Here is a 21,799-nt window from a genome sequence, read left to right on the forward strand (position 1 = left end):
TACAACACAAGCGAGAATTTAGACTTAATTAAGGAAAAGTCCATGGGAAGTGCAAAAGTGCTTCAGTTGTGATTTGGTCACAGGTACTGCCATCTAGTGGCAGAAGAAGTGTTGCCCCCCCACCTTTTTTTCTTAATATAACAGACATACAACATCACACAACACAGTTGGTGCTACATAATCACTAAGTGCTGGGTCTTGGACCCTCTGACTTATTCTACCCCACAAGACAAAGAGGAGAAGAGTCGGGTTAAGTGCCTCGGTGCTCTCTGAACAATTGAGTCTTCAATTGTCTCAATCATGTGACCTATGCCGTAGATGGGCACTCATACTTCTGTGCTGGTCCGGCCGTGTCAAACGCTAGTTGGCAGCGGGGCTCCCGTGCTGCTGTATTGAGGTTGTTTCAAGAATGGGGGCCAAATTGGATCAAATATACTCGTTTCATTGACTGAAATAAACATCATGCTGAAAATAGCTTAGACCAGGGACGGTGGTGTGAGAGAGCGTGTGGACATGCGTACCGGCGTTTGCATTGCTGTGCCACGTGGTTCCATTTCTAGCCACCAATTTAACCGGACATAGCACCACCTACCATTCCAGAGGCAGCCACAGAGATACTGCTGTCAATAAATCGATTCCTCCCATTGTACAACGGGACAACGACAGTAGGCCAGTCCATTTAATTGGAGTGTCGCCACAAAACATCACAGCTGCGCTATCTTGGGCATTTTTTGCCTTCTCCCCCAGCGTCCTCTCCTGCTGCGATGCTGCAGATCTCTAGGACCGGGTGGTGGCGATAAGGGTAAGATGGTAGCGTGACCGGCTTGTGGACTGGAGATGCCTCCCTAACAGGCCTCGGCTGACAGTGATGAACGAGCCATCCTGCCTTCTTATAATTTGTCACTCACAGGCAGAGAGAGGTCCATTAATCAAAACAAGTGGCAGTGCTGCCTTTCCTAATACGGACCTTCTTTCTCCTACATCCTTCGATCCTTAGCGCTTCGGCTTTAAACTGACATGACTAACACTGCACTGGAGAGCAACAATCTGTTGGACAATTGGATTGAACCTATGAATGCATTCACAGAAGGGACGTGAGTATCGGTGCCCATTCAGCTGTTGATTTTCCTAACTACTGGTGGAGGTGGACAGGCATGCATGGGCAGCCCCCGGCGTGGTACTCTGAGGGATCAGCGTTCTGGCAGACAGCAGGGAGAGAGTAGGTGGGAGTAGGTAGATTGATTGATCGGTTGCAGCTGTAATGCATCAGCCGTTTCCCAGAGGAGTGAGGCTGTGTTCTGAATGTTGGCATTTTTGCTCAAATGCTGGCAACAGGGCACAAATCAAAGGCACCATAATCTCCAGTAATATTGTTAAACATCCATTGCATCTGGGCCCTGTCAGGGGCTTTGATTCAGTCAATATGTGACCCCTTGGATTGTAAATGAGATCAGGCCTGTCCTCTCAAGGAGGGCATACAAGCACAATAACACACATTCATGCATAAATGATGATGCATGCGTACACAGGCATGTCTGCTGTTTGCTTGCCTGTGGATTGAATTTGTGTTTGTGGGAAACAGACCCTGTTAATGAGAGCAGGGGCTTGACCTGAACGCTCCAACTCGAGCCACTAATGACCATTTGGAACTTTATCCGTTTGCCCCTTCATTTGGTAACCGTGCTTGGTTACAAATGGTTGTTCTCCAGGCAGAACAGCTCGGGCTGTCATTTTGAAAAGGCCCAAAAGAAATAAGAGTGTAAACAAAAGTTCTAAGAAGACAGACAGCTGTGCAAAAACTTCACCAGGTGTATCGTTCATTCACATAACAACTCGGCTATGATCGTAGAACTACGACTGCCAGGCTCAAGACTATTCAATTGGAACAGAGTTTTTCAACTGTCTCACCTCTCTGCTGCTTTCAGTATGCCGACTTTGATGCAACCAGTTGGTCCCCGTCCCTCCTTCGATCGGCTGGATCAAAGTCCTGCTTCATGCTGGGGGCCTGTGCCAAAAGCGGTTAATCAGCACTCCAGAGACTGCGAACCTCATTTATGTGGTGACATCCTGTAACAGATTATACTACTCAGGAATCATACTTTTCAATTTACTGCCTCCTGAGTCTCCTGGTAGAAGTTCAGATATTTTAGTGGCAAACATATGCGGTTGTTAAGAATAAGAAAATCTAATCAAATAAAATGCGTATTGCTGAAGCAAGCAATGTGGATTAGTTTTATTTTCTCTTCTTTGTCGTACCAATAGGCCATAGTGGGGGGGGGGAGGGCTTCGATACAAAAATACAAACATTTTGAGGACAAAGGATGTAAATTAATTTCTAAACTCAGTTAATTTATATATTTTTTAACAAGTTAAAGAATTTATGGCCATAATATATCGTCATATTATCAAAATACATTCTCTCTATGCCCACAAAATATGGCCACGCCACAGCTCTGATGCATTTTATCCATCAAACTTAATACCAGAAGGAAAAAGAGGGCAAATGCGGTGTGTCTGTGTCCTCTCAAGGACACAATAAATTCATGGTTAACAAAAAAAAAAAAAAATACAATCTAACTCAAAAACGATTCAAAATCGAGTGTGAGGTGACATGGTGGGAACAGATCATGGAATCACATGCTGGTGCAGACACCGCGGCCGATGCTCATATTGCCCTCAGCAGTGGACCCGGACTCTGGTGGTTGCCTTGCACCTCAGTTGACAGTGCCTCATTGCTCTCTCCCCTTTTCCATACAGCTTGAATTACCCCCCAAGAAAAGCAATGAAAATTTCACTCAGAACCCCTCAGAGTGACTCCATCAGTCTGTGCCTGCCTATCTGCAAATGCCAGCTCATTTCTCAAGCTACCCCCCCAGTTGGACTCCAAACACTGCTAACTGCTCATTCTTATGCATCCCTCTTGCCAAATAGCGCATCAACCAGGATGAGAGAAGAGCCCGAAGTTTGCCTGGACTACAATATATTTGTGGTGCTTGGAGATATCAGAGGAAGCTAGTTAAGATGGAGGAAGTTGTTGGATTGGTCTGGGGCATCTCAAGACCTAAATAAAACGTGAAGAAAGGAAAGGGAAGATGAGTGGTTGAAGCTCTGTGTTGTTTGTGCTGGATGGAATTGATTAAGAGTTTTGCTGCAGGGCTATAGATAGCAGCTTGTGGCCCAGTGGTGTTCATACCACAGCGGAGCTCCAGAGCTTACTCACTATTGTTTTTCATCCGACTTCCTTTGCTCTCAACGTCCATCTTGAGGTTGTGTCATTGCCTCAGTGTTGTGGCTGTAGCTTGCTCTCTGGCTCCCCTGTATATCCATTAGTCACAGCTGCTTCCTCCTGCCATCTGTCCAAGTGATGCTGGTAAGTCCCGGAGAGCCGGGTCCTGCCAAGCTCCACACACCCCAGCCCATCAGCCAGGCAATTTAGACATTAATGAGAGGAGGGAACTCAAAGTCGCTGTCAGACTGCTGTGCATGTTTGGTTCTGCATCCTGGACTCTGAAAAACATGTGCTAATGAAGCAAGAATAAGAAACTATACCGTGGAAAACAGAGACTACATGCTGCAGGAATTGAGCCTTTAAGAAAAGAATTTACAGTATCGTACAGAGTTGTTGTTGTTTTGTTTTTTTTAAGAGCTTTGTCACCCCCAGATTTTCATTGAACAATTAACAACAATTTAGCAACGTTAGGTCTCTTGATTTTGGCGTAGTCCGATTCAAGCTGAGTTCTTGGTAAGTTTGGAACTCAGGAAACGTTAGCTTGCTGCTGGGAGCTACTGGAGACCAAAGATGTAAAATGGAACTGTTGTTGCAAGCAACAGCCACAATTAACTCTTTCGGTGTGTATATTCGTGCGTTTCAGCCTCAGTCCCACAACTGGCAGCACAAGAAAGCTACCAGTTTAGCGTTGTCATTGAAGAGAGAACCAGGTTTTGGGTTTCGCTTTCTGCCAGTTGCTGTGCGCCGTGTTAAGGGTTGCAGAAAAGGAACGTCTCTCACAGCGTTGGTACAGTCGCCACGAACAGCAAAATTCGGAACGAGGTCGCTGAAGAGTCTCTGTCTTTCTCTCTCTCTCCCTCTATTTCTCATCGCAGGACATTTTTTGAGCACCAGCAAAATCGTCATCCACATGATATTCTCACTGCAAATAGCGCGACACTACATACAACTTTTTTCACTTCTTTCCGGACCACAGTTGTTGATGCCTATTCATTCCAGATAAGTCACTGCTTTTACAAACTTTCACGTGAGTTAACGAATGTAAATGTTTTGTTTTCTACATATCAAGTTACCACTCCTCTGCATGTGCTAATAAAGCACTGGTTTAATTTTTAATTGGGTCGTATATGTCATGGATGCAAATGTTTCATATCATGCTATATATATATATATATATATATATATATTTTTTTTTTAAATTATTATTTGATAGACGACAGCGCATCTGGACACTCAATAGCCACCAGGTAGGGAAGAGACTGGTTCCTGGCTAACTGAGACATTACCTGTTCATAACAAGTCTCATTGCTTCTGAAGTTCCTGAGGACATCCATTTCCACAACAAGGGACCTTCATTAACAGAATCTTCCAATCTGTTGTTCAGGGCCAATTCTGGCTTTCATCCTTCATTTCTGCTCATCAGGAAAAACAAGGAGCTCTGGTACTGTTGCTCAGCGCCGCAGCTACAGCAACACAGACACACACACAAAAAAAATAAAAAAATCAAGAATTAAAAAAAAAAACCCAAGACGGCAAGCTGATCTGAGGACCGCTGTGTATTCACAAGCCATAATATCTGCATCAGTTGGGGCTCTGCAGCGTCTCGGTTGATCGGCTGAGTTGGTGATGCTTTGAATAGGTTATCAGAATGTGCAGCCTCTTCACCTTGTAGCATGGTGATAAAAGAGATGTAGCGTCTCTCCCGTATGTAGTAAATCTCCGCTGGTGCCTGAGCATGTCAGTATGTTGCAAGTCAGCTAACTAGTGAGTCTGGTTGCAGACTAATGATGTAACGCAAAGCTCCCATGAAATGAAAAATACATTTTCCTTGATTAAGTCCTGTGGTGCTGTGTTAATTATTCCTTTATCTGTTGATATATATATGCCCAAAGTGACTTGCTTGACTGCGTGAACAATCGAAGGGGTTTACAAGAGCCTCACTATTAAATAATTTATTCACATTCATGTTAGTCGAGGGCTAACCGGAAGTAGCTCGCTACGCTATTAACTACCTTCAGTTTCGGTTTGCTAAGTTTGACGTGGTTCATGACTGACATGATAATTCACACAAAAAGTGTATTTTGCCTCTCAATTACTCACAAATAGGTGTCTTGAGCCCACAGCGATGTTTCTTTTCCCCCCTTCTGCCAAGCAAGTAACGTACACCAGTTTGAAACTAATATTGACGGACAGCTAGCTACAGCAAACGTGCCCATGAACCTAATTTTACAAACTCTCGAGTGAATGATTTGATTTGAATATCAAAGTGTTTGCGAATTACCGAGCATACAGCTGGAGAAAAATGAGTTTTAAATTAGACGACGTGCTTGAGTTGGGTTGCTGTTTTCTTGCTGAAGCTGTTCTGAGCTGTCAGTCAACGTTAGCTTCAAGCTAACACTGAAAGTGGCCTTTAAAGTCACTTTCCAGCGTGTCCTTGCCCCTCTTTTTCCACTCACACACATAAAATTAAACACATCTCTACAAGCACTTTCACAAAAACAATCCCAGTAAAACATGGCTGGTACAGTGTTCTCCACAGAGAGGTCTGATCATTGTTGCAAACGTTTAATTAAAGTAAATAAGCCTAATGTGTATGTTTGTTTTCAATCCTCGTTTGTTTTTATGCTTTGAAATGAAATTTTAATCCATGCCCACTTAACATCAGATATATTTGACACAGTGAGCCGTGATATACCGTATGTTAAGACTGCAGTAGTGACAATTTTGTGCTCATGTGGGGGGAAACTGTCACACTGATCCCACCCTCAGGTAAAACTAAAGGTTGGTGAACAGTATTTCTGCCTAATCTACTTAGCAATACTGCTTGGTTGTCACCTGAAAGAAGGGGAACTGAATTTGCCGGCTGAGATGGTAGACACAGTAGGATGAAAAACTTCCGCCCACCAAAAATGAGACTTATCCTTCGAATAAAAAAAACCAAAAACAACAAAAACAATTCAATAACAGCATTAATCAGAACTGGCTATGAATGGAAAGCAGACACCCAACACTTGGCTTATCGTAGCATTCTGTAGGTCTTCATCTGCGTGCTGCCCTTCACTTTCAGAAAACCACTCCTGTGCCCTGTGTTGTTCCATCCACACTGCAGTGCATGGCCTGGCCAGGGCCTTTTAGTATCCAAGTGGAGTACTGTAAAGCAGGTAAGGGGTGGGGGGTTAGACAGGCTGGGAGAGAATTCATTAGTCAGACCCTTCCGCAGCCCACTCCAGCTACCGCCTTGCACATTCCATCTCTCGGCTTGTGAAATAGAGCCCCTGCCTGTCCTGCACGTCTGCTATGACCCCATTACGCTGCCACATATACAGTCTTCTGATGAGAACTGCTGCACTCGCTCTGCCATTCTAAAGAGAAAAAAAAACCTCATGTTACAATTTACCACCTCATGTGTACACACACACACACACACACACACACACATATAACAGAAATAGTCACCAGCTTACCTTTCTTATTGATGCCCAGTGCTTCCTTACTCGTTCTAGACAAAATGTGATTTTGTTTCGGCGGTGTGCATCGGTAGAGGGTGTTCCCGTACTCAATCCGAAGATTTAAAGAGATGCAGAGACAGAGAACAAGAGAAAGCCAAGAGGAGACATTTTCATTACAGGCACAATTTTTATTTCATCCTCTCCTTTGAACCATAATTCTGTCCAGCTTGATGGAGTCCACCGTCTCTCTCGCTCTCTCTCTCTTGCCATGAAACCAAACTAGTGCTCTGCTCACTGTTGGAGATGTCTCTGGCTGTGGAGAGGGGTACTTTTGAGGGAGCCAGTTCTTTTGAAATTGTGTTATTACCATCCAAATTATACTTTTTTTTGTGTGTGTGTGTGTGTGTGTGTGTGTGTGTGTGTGTATGGGGGGGCTCTCGCTCTTCTGCTGTTTTGCATGTCCAATCTATGTTGATCTGTCACCTAACCTGCCTCCCCACCTGCTACCTGATTAGTCCCACACACACACACACACACACACACACACACCGCATCAACCCAACATTCAGTCCGTGCGTGAGTGTGTGTGCCTGAGCAGTGCGGGGAAACGATAATCGTGTCATCCTGCTCGTTAATTCACAAAAGGAGAAAAAAAGAAAAGAAGGGGGGGAGGGGTGGGGGTGGGGGGCTCGGAGAAGGGAGCCGGCTCGTTTGTGACATCGTTAAAAGACTGTGTTATTGTAGCGCAATGTAATCTCATTCAATCAAGAAATCAAAAGTACATTTTGCTAACTTAAGTGGCAAATTAGTTTACCGTATTACAAGTATAAAATACCCTTTTCGCATTGCAATAACTGAATTACTCTGCCAGGGGAAGCAGTTAGCCAAATTTTCTTGTCGGCATTTGAATTAGATGAGATATTATAACTTATCTAGCTGATAGAGTGAAGCTTTTGCTGTGGGAAGCGTTATGAGATCTTTTTGGACCGGAACGCTTTTTTTAAGGTTCTATTTCTACACCTCGGCTTTTGGGTTTTGCAGCGGGGAGAAAACAGTCACCACAAAGATTTGAAGAACTGCATTATTTGGGGATATTCTCGCTGTTCCACATCATTTTGTCACGGAACACAAATTGGTCAATGTTCACCTGTTCTGGCGCGCCGCAGTGACGGGAATTCTGTTGAGAAATCGTATCTAATAACGCTAGCAGACTACAAAAAGCTGCCAGATAGTGAGCGATAAAGGCTTTGCATCTGTGGCCCGACCATCAACAGGCAGCTCAGTTTAAAATATATAAAAGCCCCATAACATAAACAGATCAATAAAAAAAGCATTAGCATAATTTAAATTCATGCTGTAATACGAGAAGGATGTTTCTCTCGGGGTGCATTTTTCTGCTCGTGTTACTCGCCCCATCAGCTCTCAGTCATGGTGTTTTTGTGGCGTTCCTCGTGTACACACTCATCTGCCGGGGTGGAAATTATATGGAATGCACAAAAACATTCATGTAGGAGTAAAAGTCAGAGTTGAAAAGTGGTCAAAATGAAATTTTGAACATCCGACTGCTCATGAAGTGCTTTGGCAACAATATTTCATCCACTGAGTAAAAGTGCTTCTCGCAGCTCGGAGAGGATTCTTCTTCTAATCTCATCCAAATCACATCAATTCACTTTCAGCCTCGAAATGCAGGTCCAGAACAGACTGGTGAGACTCAGCAACTGAGAAGTAAATGAAGCGTAGACGTTAAACCAGCTTGTTCCCTTTAATTACCGGGTAGATTAAGCTCAGACTCCGCCCCTTTCCTTCTCCTCAGAAGTATCAGCTCTATCACAAAGATGCAGCTTTGCTCGACTTCTCCAGAGTCCCTCACTTCCCCCCGAACCTTAAAGAACTACGTATGAATTTATGATGGTGGGAATAACCGAGCTTCCAGTTTCCCTGTAAATTTACACTTATGAGTGTGATACGAGTGTTTGGTAAATATACGTGAGCCCCCAAAAGATTTTGTTCATAAACACTCATGGGTTCTTCTGAAGAGCAGATGAGAGGAGATGAGTGTTTCTAAAGCATGAATATGCAGCATCATCGAGTCTGTCTTTAAAGTCAAGGGGGGGGGGGGGGGGGGGCTGGCTCCTGGCAAATTAAATTTACAAACTCGCTCTCGTGGTGAAGAGGTTGTTGACCGCTGATGTCAGGCCGTTAAGATGGGACTCAGAGTCTTGCACAGAACTGTAAAAAGTCCAGTATTCTTTTTATGAACTGGGTCTGGGGACTGTTCCTGATTGTTGTCTGCGCTCTGGAGAATTATTCAGTGTTGATTGATTTAAAGGAGACGGATTATAAAAAGTAAAAACTCACTTTTCCCCCCCCCCCGAGCGTCATCCTTCACAGTCTGAAGTCTGAATTGAGGCCGTACACACAAGATGGCGAATCATGCTCACGGAGTACTCCCAACCCCTCCAGTCACCACGTCACATGACCTCCAGATGACTGTTTGTCTCTGTTCAGTCTTATGAACCTGAACCTTTTCAGTTGCTAGTCCTCATTGCTGCTTTATTGTGTATTATGAAGCTTTTTCAACCCCCTGAAAAGTTGCCTTTGGCCTGGTTCTTGCATTCTCACTGGCATGAATTATATTTAGTAACGCAAACCCGTCTTGGACAAACTCAGAGCTCAAAGCTTCTCCGCTCTCTTGTATTGGAAGGCGCATCTGACCTGCGACGCCACCTGTTGAACTGTGCATGCGCGCGGACCAGCAAGACGAAGGGGAATAAAACAAGCACCGCGATGCCTCTCAGCCATTTTTTTTTTTTATTAGGTTATCATCAGAGTTATTCTTGCTTCACCCAAGTTTATTGCTCACCTGTACAGCTGCAGGTCAGGGATGTGGGATCACGTCTGACTGAAATGGACGACAGGCCGCGTCCAAGCCGGTCAAGCCCAGATTGGACCGATAACAAACTGCAAAAATTGCGTATGGTTCTGCATCTTGACTGCACTGCCTGATTTGTGAGAATTAATAATTCAGAGGAAAATCTTGTATACACCAGGATTAAACAGATTAAAATTTTGAGTAAGTTTCCTCCCTCCTGTTTTTAATAATACATGTTTCACTATTAATGAGGTAAACACGCTCTATTTCTGCATCCGGAGGAGAGTCAGACGCGCTCCTCTGGTCTGCGGTTCAATGCAGCTCAACAAGACAAAGGCTTTTATTACCTCAAAAACCCCGCAGCTCTGTCTTAGCATCCTGAACTCACTACTAACGAGGTGACTGAGAGCAAATAATGTCCAGCAGAGGTCCACGCCGGCGGTCTGGTTCTCATTAAAATGAGCTCAACATGCAGTTCAAAATCACCTGAACTTACACAGTTTTTTTTTTTTTTTAAACATTTGATAAGAAACGTCTGCTTTGCTGTTGTAAAAATGATAAGCTGCAGCCATAAAGCTATCATTTAGCTTGATTTTAATGTTTGTGTGTCATCATTTTAATCCTGAAATAATGATAATGTTGATTGATTTTTTTTTCTTGCCATTTTAGGGTTGTTTTCCATGAGATCAGGCCCCTTTTTTTTTTTTTTTTAACCCGGTGGAGGCGCCACCTGCTGGCCTTTAGATAAAAATTCAGGTTTGAGTCTTCACTTATCAGAGGCTCTGTTTTGGGGTTAATATTGTAAACACTTCAACAGCTAGTTTTCTTTCATTCAACGTCACACCTCACTCATTTAACCTAAAGAATTGTTGTTGTTTTTTTTTATTTAAACTACCTACAAAAGTTTGCATGCAGATCGATCCCATTTTTCTCCATCATGGTGGCGACACCTGGGCAACTGTCTCCATTTCATGTGGCAGCACAGATTGATCATGTGGAATACTAAACAGCACTTTATACCTCTCATGGCTTAATCTATGGAGCTGTCAGGCCAGGGGGGCGTTGCAGCAACTGGCCCAAAGAGGGAGCATATTTATGTAACCTTCTCTCTCTCCCTCTCTCTCACCCACACACACACGTTCTGCATCTGTCTGCTCCAACTCTACCTCGCCCCCTGCATGCTGGTGAGATACATAGATGGTGGTAATAAAAGGGAGGGAAATATGTCATCATTCTTGCTGTTCCCTCGATCACAGTTTAAAATACACCGCAGTCATGTGAGAGTCGATGTCGCGCCCCCTAAAGAGATGGAAGCACGACGTTCAGAGAGTGGGATTTTCTTCTCTTTTAGCTGTGATCTATATTTATCTCCGTCAAGTCATTGTGACAGAAAATCCAATCTTTCTGATTCTCTCGCCGTCAGCTGATGCTCCCTGAGGGGTTGTTCTGTGATCACGGTCAGCGTTCATTAGAAATGCAAATCATGCACAAGGTAAGCGCCGCGAATCCACCAGCTACATCCAGTATCGTTCAGCGTTCAGCAGGTGTGGTCCCTCCGTGTGATATTCCTCATGTTCAGAAGAGCTCCTGTCTTTACAGGAACGGATGTAAACAAAAATATCTTTTCACGCTATTCAGTTAAAAAGAAAAAATGTCTTTGGTGTTGAAACCGAACAGTCAACACACTCAGGTACAGAATTCAGCCAAGGGAGCGGCCAGCAAGTAGAGCAGCTTTTCAAATTTAAACGATTTCCAACCCAGTGGTTTGTCCATCCATTTTCTACCTCTTACCCTGTTGAGGGTCGCAGGGGGTGGAGCCTATCCCAGCAGCCTTCCGGCAAGAGGCGGGGTTCACCTGGTTGGGTCACCAGTCCATCACAGGGCCGACACATAGAGACAGACAACCATTCACACTCACAGTCACACCTACGGTCAATTTAGAGTCTGGATTAACCTGGTCCCCTCTTGATGTCTTTGGACTGTGGGAGGAAGCTGGAGTACCAGAGAGAACCCACGCAGGAACAGGGAGAACATGGAGACTCCACACAGAAAGACCCCGTGCTGGAGACGGGACTGGAACCCAGAACCTTCTTGTGGTGAGGCGACAGTGCTGACCACTGCACCACCGTGCGCACGGCCCCAATAGTTTTTTTTTTTTTTAACTCTCACTATAATCACAAAAACGTCAGTTCTACAAAATTAGTCAAAATGTATCCATTTCTAGAGGTGTTGTTAAAAAAAAAAATCAAATAAGATTTGTTTCGATTCAACCAAGCCAGAGAGCGTCATACCTGCATTGGTCCCAACACAGCCAAAGTGTGGTTAAACTTTCCATAACATATTTTAGTCAACACTCTGCAATACTTGTTGTGCAGAATCCTCAAGATGCACAGTGTCAACTCCCTGTCACAGCAGCCAAAAAACAGTAACAACCATTAAAAGAGCTTCCTCCTCTCACCAGGAGTCTCCACTCAGTAGCAGACCTGTGAGTATGTCAGTCCACTCACCACTCCCTCCACCTCCGTGTACAGACTTTCTCTCCTTTGACTTCCGACTGCCCAGCTGTCATAATTACTCCGGACTCTAGATGGCATCAGTCACTTATACAAGCCTCAGTCAGTACATGGTTATTGGGTGGAGTTATGTCTTGTCCATAACTGAATACTAACCTAAAGTGAAATAAATGAGGTTTGTCTTATTTATTTGGAGACCACACAAGCAGGAAACAATTGCAACAGAAGGAGCAAATGCATTAGCAATTGGAGTAATTTATTTAGCATGTTTTAGGGTGCGCCAAAGCCTCAGCATACAAAAGTACATGTTTATCCAAAAAAACAACAACAACAATCTGATTCAAAGGGAACCATGTGTTGTTCAGTCACAGCTAAAACACACATGCAGCAGCTGGTACTGCAAAATGTGTATCTTCTGTTGATGATGTTTTAGCGTGAAAATGGTATGTTATGTCTTTAGGGGGTAGACAATGAGCAACATACAAAAGCTGTTCATGAGAAATAATTGCTGTGGGTCATGTGTGGCAGGGTTTCGAGCCGATCGTGGCGCCACAGAGTGGATAATCAAATGAGGTCTGCAACCTGCTGCAAGCCGTGAAGCAGGGCAACAAGTATTTCTAGAGAGTGAACCTCTCTACTATTTGTAATTACAAGCGTGGCATTGAAACATATTGGTACCCAGCTGAGTGACAGCATACGGCAATCTCATGTTTGCTGATCGTGTCTGATGAGGCTCTTGATGTGAGCTGCATTGCTTCCATTATAGTCAATAGACGGAAGAGTTTCAGTCAATCAAGTCCAGACAGTCAGGGTCCCTCCAGGGCTCCTCTGATGGAAGCTCGGCCTGTTGATCACATCAGTCGAGCTTGAGCCGATGTCTGGTCCAATTTTTGGAGATGCACATCTTTTGGCTTCATCGGTCGTTGTTTTCCTTGCAGTGTACGGAGAGGCACGTCCATCCGCCGGCCATCCGACACCTGGACGAATTTCATATGAGCCTGAAATTTGTTTCGGCCATTGTCAAGTCCTTGCTCTGTGGAGGTAGATCCACGAGCCGTTTCCCCAACCTGGGTGGCTTTTCTCTCATTAATTGTCCCCCGACTCGGCAGGTTGGTTGAGCTGTGGCGACAACGTGCACCGGTGCTCGATGTGTCTATATAATATAATCCTTGTCTACGACAACTCCCTCCTAAATTTAAACAACTTCTTCTTCGACAACTCATTAAAATTAAACCAACCCCCCCCCCCCCCTTTTCATCTTCTTCAACATGCAAAACAACATCCTTGGAGCTTTCAATTGAATCTTTATTGGCGGTTGTTACTGGTTAGATCGCTTCATACAGTACAGTGTGAGCTCATAAATCATGAAGTTTATGTTGCAAACAATCTCCTCATACAGTGAGTTGTAATTAAAACATAACTTCATGTAAATGTTCATTGTGTGCCCAGCTTAAAGTCTGAAAGGCAACTGAATGTTGAATGTTCTGGGACAGTGATGCATGCCCTACCTCAGCTGTCCCTCAGAGGCACAGATAAAACTCAGAAAATCAAGTAACTGTTTAATGAGAGCTGTATGGCAAACTAGAAGCTGTAAAAGCTAAGAGATGCGCATCCCCCTTTCATCATATATTCCTCTTTTTCCTCCTCAAAAAGAAAAAAAAGAATCATAAAAACCAACAGATTTATAAGCTCAACAATCTTTTTACTTATACGACAGTAAAATGTGCCAGCCCAGCGTGAGCCTGTTAGCTCTGCACTGCAAGACTAGACAGTTCTGAAACAGCTACATCTGTTTGTTCGTTGTCTCCCTGTTCCTGAGCTTCAGTGCAAGTGACAGCCCATTTGAACAGCATGAATCATCCCCATACCGTAATGAGAGCGGCTATGCATGACTCTCACCAGTCGCAGCGTTGGCTCGGATATCACACAAAATGATATTTGCAGAAAGTCATTTTCACCCTGATTGACTGAGCTGGGTTTCACCTTTTCAAACAGGGGCCCATCTAATTCCCACGTCTGATACCTTGTCCTCCGAAGAACGGCGGAAAAGCTGAGTTGTGGGAGTCCAGGGTTTTAATCAAAGAGGGAACTATTGCACTTTCCCGCAAATCAATTTATCATGTGACTCCACCAGTAGCTGATGACGTGTCCTGAAGATAACGCACGTCTGTTGTGGTTCCATCAGCTGGTTTTGAGCAGATAATAGGGCTGTGGAATAAGACCTCAGATCAGTATCACAATTACGTCAAACTGCGACCTCTATGACACTTGATGAACAATCCCCTACACTTCCTTTTCCTAACACCCTTCTTGTAGTTCTCTGACAAGCTCTGTTCTGTAAATATGACAAACCGTTAAAGGGAAACCAAATGAACCCCAGTCAGCAAGAGATTGTTAATTTTCTGTAAATATGTCACTTAAATGGCCCTAGTTGATGAAATAATAATTTTGATTTAGGATTGGAAATAATAATCTGATTATCAGATAATAATTCACCAAAAATGTTGTATTTTTCTGTTGAACAGAAGTGCTCCAATCTTTTTGACGTGAGGTTGAAGTCTTCACTCGGGTAAAAACTGCCACTCTTGGCCAGAGGGGGGCGGCAAACTCAACGCAAACTGATTGTTCGCAGTCGCTGTTTTAATATGAACATTTGTCATTTTAAGATTATTGACTGAAAATAAGGAAAAATTCTTGTGTCTAATAGAAATCCTCTGTATCAATTGGCACATCCTATAATATAATCCACTTCTGTGAGAGAGGAGGAGAGATGAGAGGAGGTGGGGAGACGTCAGCTGAACAACTCTGACTAATTTCCTCTCATTCTGCTACAGTAGACATCCTTCTCTCTTTGCGATTCATTGTAATTTGCTAGCACACCAACATTCATCCTAACTCCCCTCCCTTTTATCCATTCCCAGTTGTCACCCCACCTACCCTTATGCAATCAGAGCCCCCTCCACCATTACCTGACGTATGCTACTGACAGCACAGCTCCACAGCAGGAGCAGTGTGATAAATGCAGGGCCATGCTTCGAGTATCATCCATAAAGCATGGTAACTGAAGACATCAGTCTTTTTGTTTCCATCCCTTCCTCTTTCTTCTTCTGTCTCGTCGCTTCTGTGTCGTCACATCAAATCCGCTCGTTGCCGACGCTGCCACCATCCGATTCTATATAGGTTTCCTTTGCAGTTGGCCAGGTTTCAAGTAACGGGCCAGACTCCATCTTAACGAGCAGCACTGACGACTTTCTCCAAGGCTGAAGTCTAATTTAATGAGCGCTGTCATGTCTTTCACCTCCACAAAAAACAGTCCTTATATTTTAAGTGGCCAGACCTGTGTTACATAACTCCATAGAAGTAATGATTGCGCGCGTACCTCACAAAAACGAAACACGCTATTTCATATTGTGACATATCAAGTATTTATAGATGTGCCACACATTACAAACCCACTGTCAGTTCACGCTGTATGAAAACAACAAATGAAAGATGCATGTTACCTCCCAAGAAGCCTGATATGGATTGATGACCTTTGTTTCATTAATGTATAAGAAAGCATTTACGTCTTCATTTGAACTCCAATCATCTGAGTGCCTTTTGCCAGCATGGAGCCTCATTTAACCCTCTGAACCAATTCCCTGAAAGCATTCAAAACCAATTAATCAGAGTCATGGAGGTGGTGTGTTGGTCTGTTTAAGTCTTCGTACCTAAAAGTAAGTGGTGCCTTTGCGTCTTTTTTTTTTTTTTTCTCGCGGTGGAAACTCTGAATTTTCAATTCATTTTTTATGATCTATTCGATGCCCTTTGCCCTGTGTTTTTGTTTTTAATAATGCATTGCCAGTTCTGTCCGTCAAGTGGTCATCAGAGAAGTTCTCATGTGCATTGTTTTACTTCGCAACCAGGAGTTGTAGTTTGTGCAAGATTATACTGCCCCCACCAGAGCAGGAGCCTTGACCCACCACAAGAGTCTACTCTACACTACTCTTTGTATGCATTGGAAAGCAACCTTGCATGTCCTGAAAGGCATCATTAAATAAAGTGTGTTATTATTTAGAGGTGCCAGTGCTGCAACATTCCCTCATCCAGCGTCCCACCTGCAGCAACAGCCAATTTCGTCCGCACAGAGGCCCAACCAAGCATGAGGCTCCACCAGCAGCTCTGCTGGTAGGCAATGCATCAATTTGCAGTTTCAAAGAGCTTTATTACCATTTTGCTTTATTACACTGTGAAAAAGAATAACCAGAAATGTCCATTACTGGAATAAATGGGAATATAAAACCACGAGGAAATATACATGGACAGAGCAAATGTAGCCTGAATTTGTACAGACAGCACTAGATAATGTTATACTGGACAGTATAAAAAGGAAATTTCTAAACAGGGAAAAGTTAAAGACATAGTTAAGCTCCTGTAGGAGGGACATTTACGACTGTGGCTACAGAAAATGTGTCCATGAACAGAGGTCAGCATTGCAAATAGGTTGGTGCATAAATACACGTGATCCCCAGCATTCACAGCAGTTGTATTACTCTCTGTACAATACTAATACAGTATTTAATGTGTCTACCACTGGAGTGCATTCAGAGAAATACCCCTGGAATTCTGTCCAAATGGAAATATGATAGTGCTCCAGCCTTCAGCAGCAATGTGGATAATGTGCTGAACAAGAGTTTAGAGAGTGAATAAATGTCCACAGTCACAGACCTGGTGTGCTGCTCGGCAGAGAGCCGATGAGAGACAGAAAAAGCAAAGAGGGATTAGCCAAACACACACAGCAGCCATCATTTTATTCCTCATCAGGCTCCTAGTTTACGTTACAGCATGATGTAAAACAGATAGCAGGTAGTCAGAGGAAATGGGACATTACACAGCCCCTGGCGATTCTTCCAGCCTATTTAACCAAGTGATATTCTTGGGCAAACTCATTCTGGACTTCTGTGTGCCTTTTCATAAGAATTGAAGCTGTGCAAACAAGAATGTTTGTCAAGGCTGGAGATACCCAGTCGCTTTTTTTTTTGTTTTTTTTGTTTTGTCTCAGAATGTCAAAACTGTGTGTGCATGGATTCTGGCCTCAGCCCAAGAACTACAGTCTGTACACAGTCAGTCGCATTTATAGCTTCATTAGAAAAGACACGGCCCACTAATCAAAAATAAAACAGAGTTTCTGAAATGGGGAAGACTGGAATGCAAGGATAAACATAATGCATAAGGGCCTGATGCACCTGGAAAGGCCAAAGTGGTTGGAAGAGAATCTCATGAACACCATGTCCTCACGAGCAGGTGTCTTGCTGTAGCCTGGGACAGGATGACCCCCCATCCCGACCCTGGGCCCAGGACATTGTGTCGGTGGCTCTGCTTGATGTGTAATTTGTTAATTTTGACAGCATCGTGTCACCTTCATATTTTGCGAGCTTTCTCACCCAAGCAATGATAAACTTTTTTAATTTTTACTTACTTGTGTGTGCCCTTCACTTCACGCGGCAAGGAAATTATATCGCCATTTGTGCAGACGACCTGTCCTCCTCCCGCTGATGAGAACATACTGGTAGATTTACATCTTCATTTGGTTGTAATCTACTGTATGCGGCCCACAGACGAGCTAGATTGCGCCGCATTAAGGTTAATTGTCTGAGCTTTACTGCAACATAATCTCAGCATCCCTGGAATAAATCCTTCCGCCGTGATGATTATAATGTTCAGTTTGTATTGAATCTGTTTTACAGAGGTGTTGGCTGTAATTTGCGCTGCGGTTTAACTGTACTGGGTTATAGTGAGGGATGATGTTTTCTATTCTATTTCATGAGGCGCTGTGGAACTGTGGCAGGGTTTTTCCAGAACATTCTCTCACTCTATGATTGATGCTACTCAACTCTGAGTGTGACCATGCCCAGGGACTCATTCAGGGCCTGGTCATCTTCTTTTAGTTGCCCAGTGGCACCGCACTCACGGGCTGTTCCCACCAACAGGGAAAAGGTTTTGGTGCCTGTTTGAAAACCCTTTTTTGAACCGCTGCAACTGTTGTCACCAATAATTAGCTTGTCCCAGACCGCCAAACCATGTTCGCCTTGCAAATCGAAGTCTGATCTGCACCTCTTGCCCTCTCCCTTTATTACCGTGTGGTGATACACATGAGATGTAAAGGTCAAGGCTCATCTAGTAAAGCAGCATGTTTTGTTTGGATTTCAGTGGTTGCTATCTCATTCCGTATATGGATGACTGAATTTTACTGTACACCTAATGGCTTTATGGCCCCTGAAACCCTGGTTTGGACGTAGCTGAGACTGCTCTGCTTGGCGTACGACTCCTGTTGTGTATTGTGCAACATCCTTTGTCGATGCTGAAATGGTTCAGGGCCAAAACTGGAGGGAACACTGGCCAGTTTGTTGGACAGGTCCCAGGTTCAGAAAATCTTGAATGGCACCAAGTCTTCGCCTTGCTTCGAGAATTTGTTCGCAGAGCGAGACGGTCCTCCGGTTCATCCACCATCCATCTGAAGATTGGCCTTCTGTGGCTGAAAGTTTTAACACATTTCAACATTTCTAAAGACATTCTTCACAACATTTGCCTCAGCCACAGGGAGCCATTGGAGCCAGAGGATGATGTGGAGGGAGCAGTAGCGGGCCAGTATAGAACCAGCATCCTCTGACACCACCTACGAAGCGTCGGACAGGCAAGTAATTGCAACGCTGGGTTATGCACTGGACCATAGATATGCACTTATTACCTGGTTGAATAACATATTTACAGAAATATTGATTATGGCCTGTAATCCTTATTAGAGTTATGTTGTAGTAGTTCATACCTCTCCTGTTGAACCTCCATGACACCCACCTGCCACCTTTTTGGGGTAGATGTCATGCATTGTCCCATCCTCGGTCACATCCTGGAAAGACAAAGCAATTGGATTATCCATCAATCTATACTTCTTTCAAAATACAGCAGGGGTTTTTTTTGGTGCTAGTTTGGTGGCCTTTGTTCCAGATTTAAGGTGGCATCCCACGGTGCAATGGTAACCATGTTCACCGTCTTAAATTAGCATGTCAGAATGCAAGTACCACCACACACACATCAGCAGATTTGCTTACATTTAATCAGGAACAAATTTTGACTCAAGATAACACTCGAAGATTCGGGGAGCACCAAAATCATCTGAGGGGGACATGAAAGCCTTACAAAAAGAAAAAGGTGTCAACCAATCAAGTTGTCAAGACGTGTCAGTTAAAGCTAAAATGTCAACCGTTCGAGTGGCATCGAAGTTGTTTTCCTTCATCCTCTTAAATCAGTCTGACCTTAAAATGTGTGACCAACCAACAGAGTAAAATTGCAACCCCCAGAGCCAGATTTCCTTGGCAAACATTGAATGTATATACCTTTCTACAGAGATATTCAGAGGGATTTTCGTATGTGAGTGTTCAGCCTCGTATTTAAATAACACAAATCAGATGTGCTGCCAACCTTCAGTCTCTTTCTTTCTTTCTTTCTGTCGCCATCCCTCTGTTCCTTCCTGAGTCAGACTCATGATGAACTCTCATACTGAACTGATTACAGCAGCTGTTTGATTGTTGTCTGTCCATCTGCTCCACCCTCCAAATGGTAACCTCTCCAAAAAGAATTAAAAAACGTATTCCATTCCGGTTCGCTTCAGCAGGTTGATTTAGTTCCCCTGAAACCCACAAAAAGCAAATTCTCTGCAGATGAAAGCCATTTTTACTCCTAAAGAAAGAGACAGTCAGACATTTGAAAAAGCTGCTTGTTCACTTACATTCATAGGTTTGGAACTCATTGGATGTCTTTTTGCTCATTTGCTATGTGTCCAGGTGAAAGCTCACTGAGTATCAGAGGTAACGAGGTGGGTGGTTAATGTGAATGTTAGGGTGAAAGAAGAGTATAAAATCTGCATATCTTTGCTCTGATCTGGATATTTACTGGTATTAATGGAATAATAATTTGTCATCAAGAAGGCTTGTATCTTTTTATGTTGTTAGGCTCCTGGTTATTATTGTGGGCTTCTCCTCATGAGCTCATTCAAGTACAATGAAAAATGACCTCCTGTGAGATGGTTGTGAGGTAAATGTTTGAATTTGTCTTTCCCAGCTTGTAATGGACTTGGCCTTTGGCTGCCTGCGTCTCACATAACCAAAGTCTTTATGGCTTTGTGAAATGCAAAGGAGCAGGAGATGGAAGCAGTTAGTCCAAAGTAAAATTGGTATGAATCAGAGGTAACGATGGACAACATCCCACGCACAGTAGAGCTTGCACACCAGAGACTTACGCCAGCCAAACTGGCTACATCTGGTTAGCTCTCTGCAAATGAAAGCAGACAAATAGTTCAGTCACATGCTTCTGTAGACTTTCCAAATGTTACCAGACAAAATGGGGTAAATTGTGATATCCTAGCCACTCATCATCAACCGCTTATCATGAAGGTAGCCGTTCCAACAGGGAAGCCCAAACTTCCCTTTCTCTGACCACACTGACCAGTTCTGACTGCGAGATTCCAAAGCGTCCCCAAGCCAGCAGGGAGGTGTAGTCCATCCACCTGGTCCTTGGTCTGCACCATGGCCTTCAGCCCAGAACGCCTCCATTGGGAGGCTGCCAGGGTGGCGTCCTAATTACATGCCGAGCCATCTCAACTGTCACTCTCAATATAATCAGAAAGACTGAGCTGCCCATCTTATGCCTAAGGGAGACGCCAGCCAGTATCTGGGGTTAAATCATCATCAAACGTCCATCAGTGTGCAGACAAAAATCAGTTCATCAAATCTAATCTGGTCTATTCAATGAGACCATGCTGCACACTTTCCTGAGCCACGTTGTTTCAAAGCTGATACCTCAGGATCAAAAACTTGCCGTTTCACCTCAAACTACAAGCAGAATTAAACAATCAGTGCAAGTGTTCTTTACAACCTTCCAAGATATCTGACTTCTCATGTTTTGAGTTTAGCTCAATATATGTTTATGAATACAATTTTCTCATCGGTGACCGCGACCCGGACCCACCGGATAAAGCGGAGGACGACAGTCTTAATTATTACACAAAGTCACCAAAAGTTCATTAACACACCCTGAAGAATCCCCAGTAATACGAAAAGTAGAAGTGAAGGAGGGAACTATAAGGATGTCAGAGCCCGAGACGGTAGTTAATCTTGGGAGCACAGTCGGCTATAATACAGTATGTGAGAAGTGGGTGAGTGTCTCAGTGACAGTCGAGTCTGTGTCATCTGAAACTCCATGCACCAGTAACAGTGTGCTATAGTTCACTCACTTGCACACTCCCTGGGGCGAGAGCTCCTGAGAGAGTGAGTGAGAAAATTGGGAGGATAGGTATGACTGAGCTGCATAGAAGCCGCTCCACCTCAAACAGCCCATTGCAAACTCAATCTGCAACCCTGGCAATGGAGGGAACCCTGGGATGGTTGGCCAAAAAAAGAGCTTTATCTTTGGCTGCTCAAGTAGCAGAACACCGAAGGCTTTGACTCTGTCGAGCACTGGGACTGAGACCGTAAATGAGGTCTGTCACATCAGCATTTGCAGCTTTTCACAGCTCTAAATATCATGAATCCTGTGGGAATAGAGAAAGCGTAAGCTTGATTTAGAAGGCAAAGGGCATTTAAGGATGGAAAGATGTACTCCAGCTGCAGCAGCAGCAGGACATTGTACAATCCTGACATTTTTTACCATGTAGGATAAGGAATGATTATGTTTGTGACGTGTGAACCTTGACTTCGTTCAG

General features: G+C 43.9%; 2 long non-coding RNA genes across 4 annotated transcripts; both read right to left on the reverse strand.

The window, feature by feature from the left end:
* Nucleotides 1-1,643: 1,643 nt before the first annotated feature.
* On the reverse strand, nucleotides 1,644-6,587 carry LOC147239895 (uncharacterized). Of its 3 annotated transcripts, XR_015111577.1 has the most exons (4): nucleotides 6,065-6,587; nucleotides 4,516-4,692; nucleotides 3,221-3,353; nucleotides 1,644-2,067 (listed from the first exon to the last, which is right to left on the reverse strand). It is a non-coding gene; the product is annotated as an uncharacterized LOC147239895 (long non-coding RNA). The 3 variants fall into 3 exon arrangements; XR_015111575.1 differs by lacking the exon at nucleotides 6,065-6,587 and having other exon boundaries at nucleotides 4,516-4,780; XR_015111576.1 differs by lacking the exon at nucleotides 6,065-6,587 and having other exon boundaries at nucleotides 3,221-3,507; nucleotides 4,516-4,780.
* Nucleotides 6,588-18,558: 11,971 nt separating this feature from the next.
* On the reverse strand, nucleotides 18,559-19,599 carry LOC147239896 (uncharacterized). Its single transcript, XR_015111660.1, has 3 exons — nucleotides 19,522-19,599; nucleotides 18,898-18,949; nucleotides 18,559-18,577 (listed from the first exon to the last, which is right to left on the reverse strand). It is a non-coding gene; the product is annotated as an uncharacterized LOC147239896 (long non-coding RNA).
* Nucleotides 19,600-21,799: the final 2,200 nt, after the last annotated feature.

This window comes from Aulostomus chinensis, chromosome 23 (assembly GCF_037954235.1).
Source record: "Aulostomus chinensis isolate RoL2024-O1b breed Wild chromosome 23, RoL_Achi_v1.0, whole genome shotgun sequence".
In the NCBI taxonomy this organism is placed as follows: Eukaryota; Metazoa; Chordata; class Actinopteri; order Syngnathiformes; family Aulostomidae; genus Aulostomus; species Aulostomus chinensis.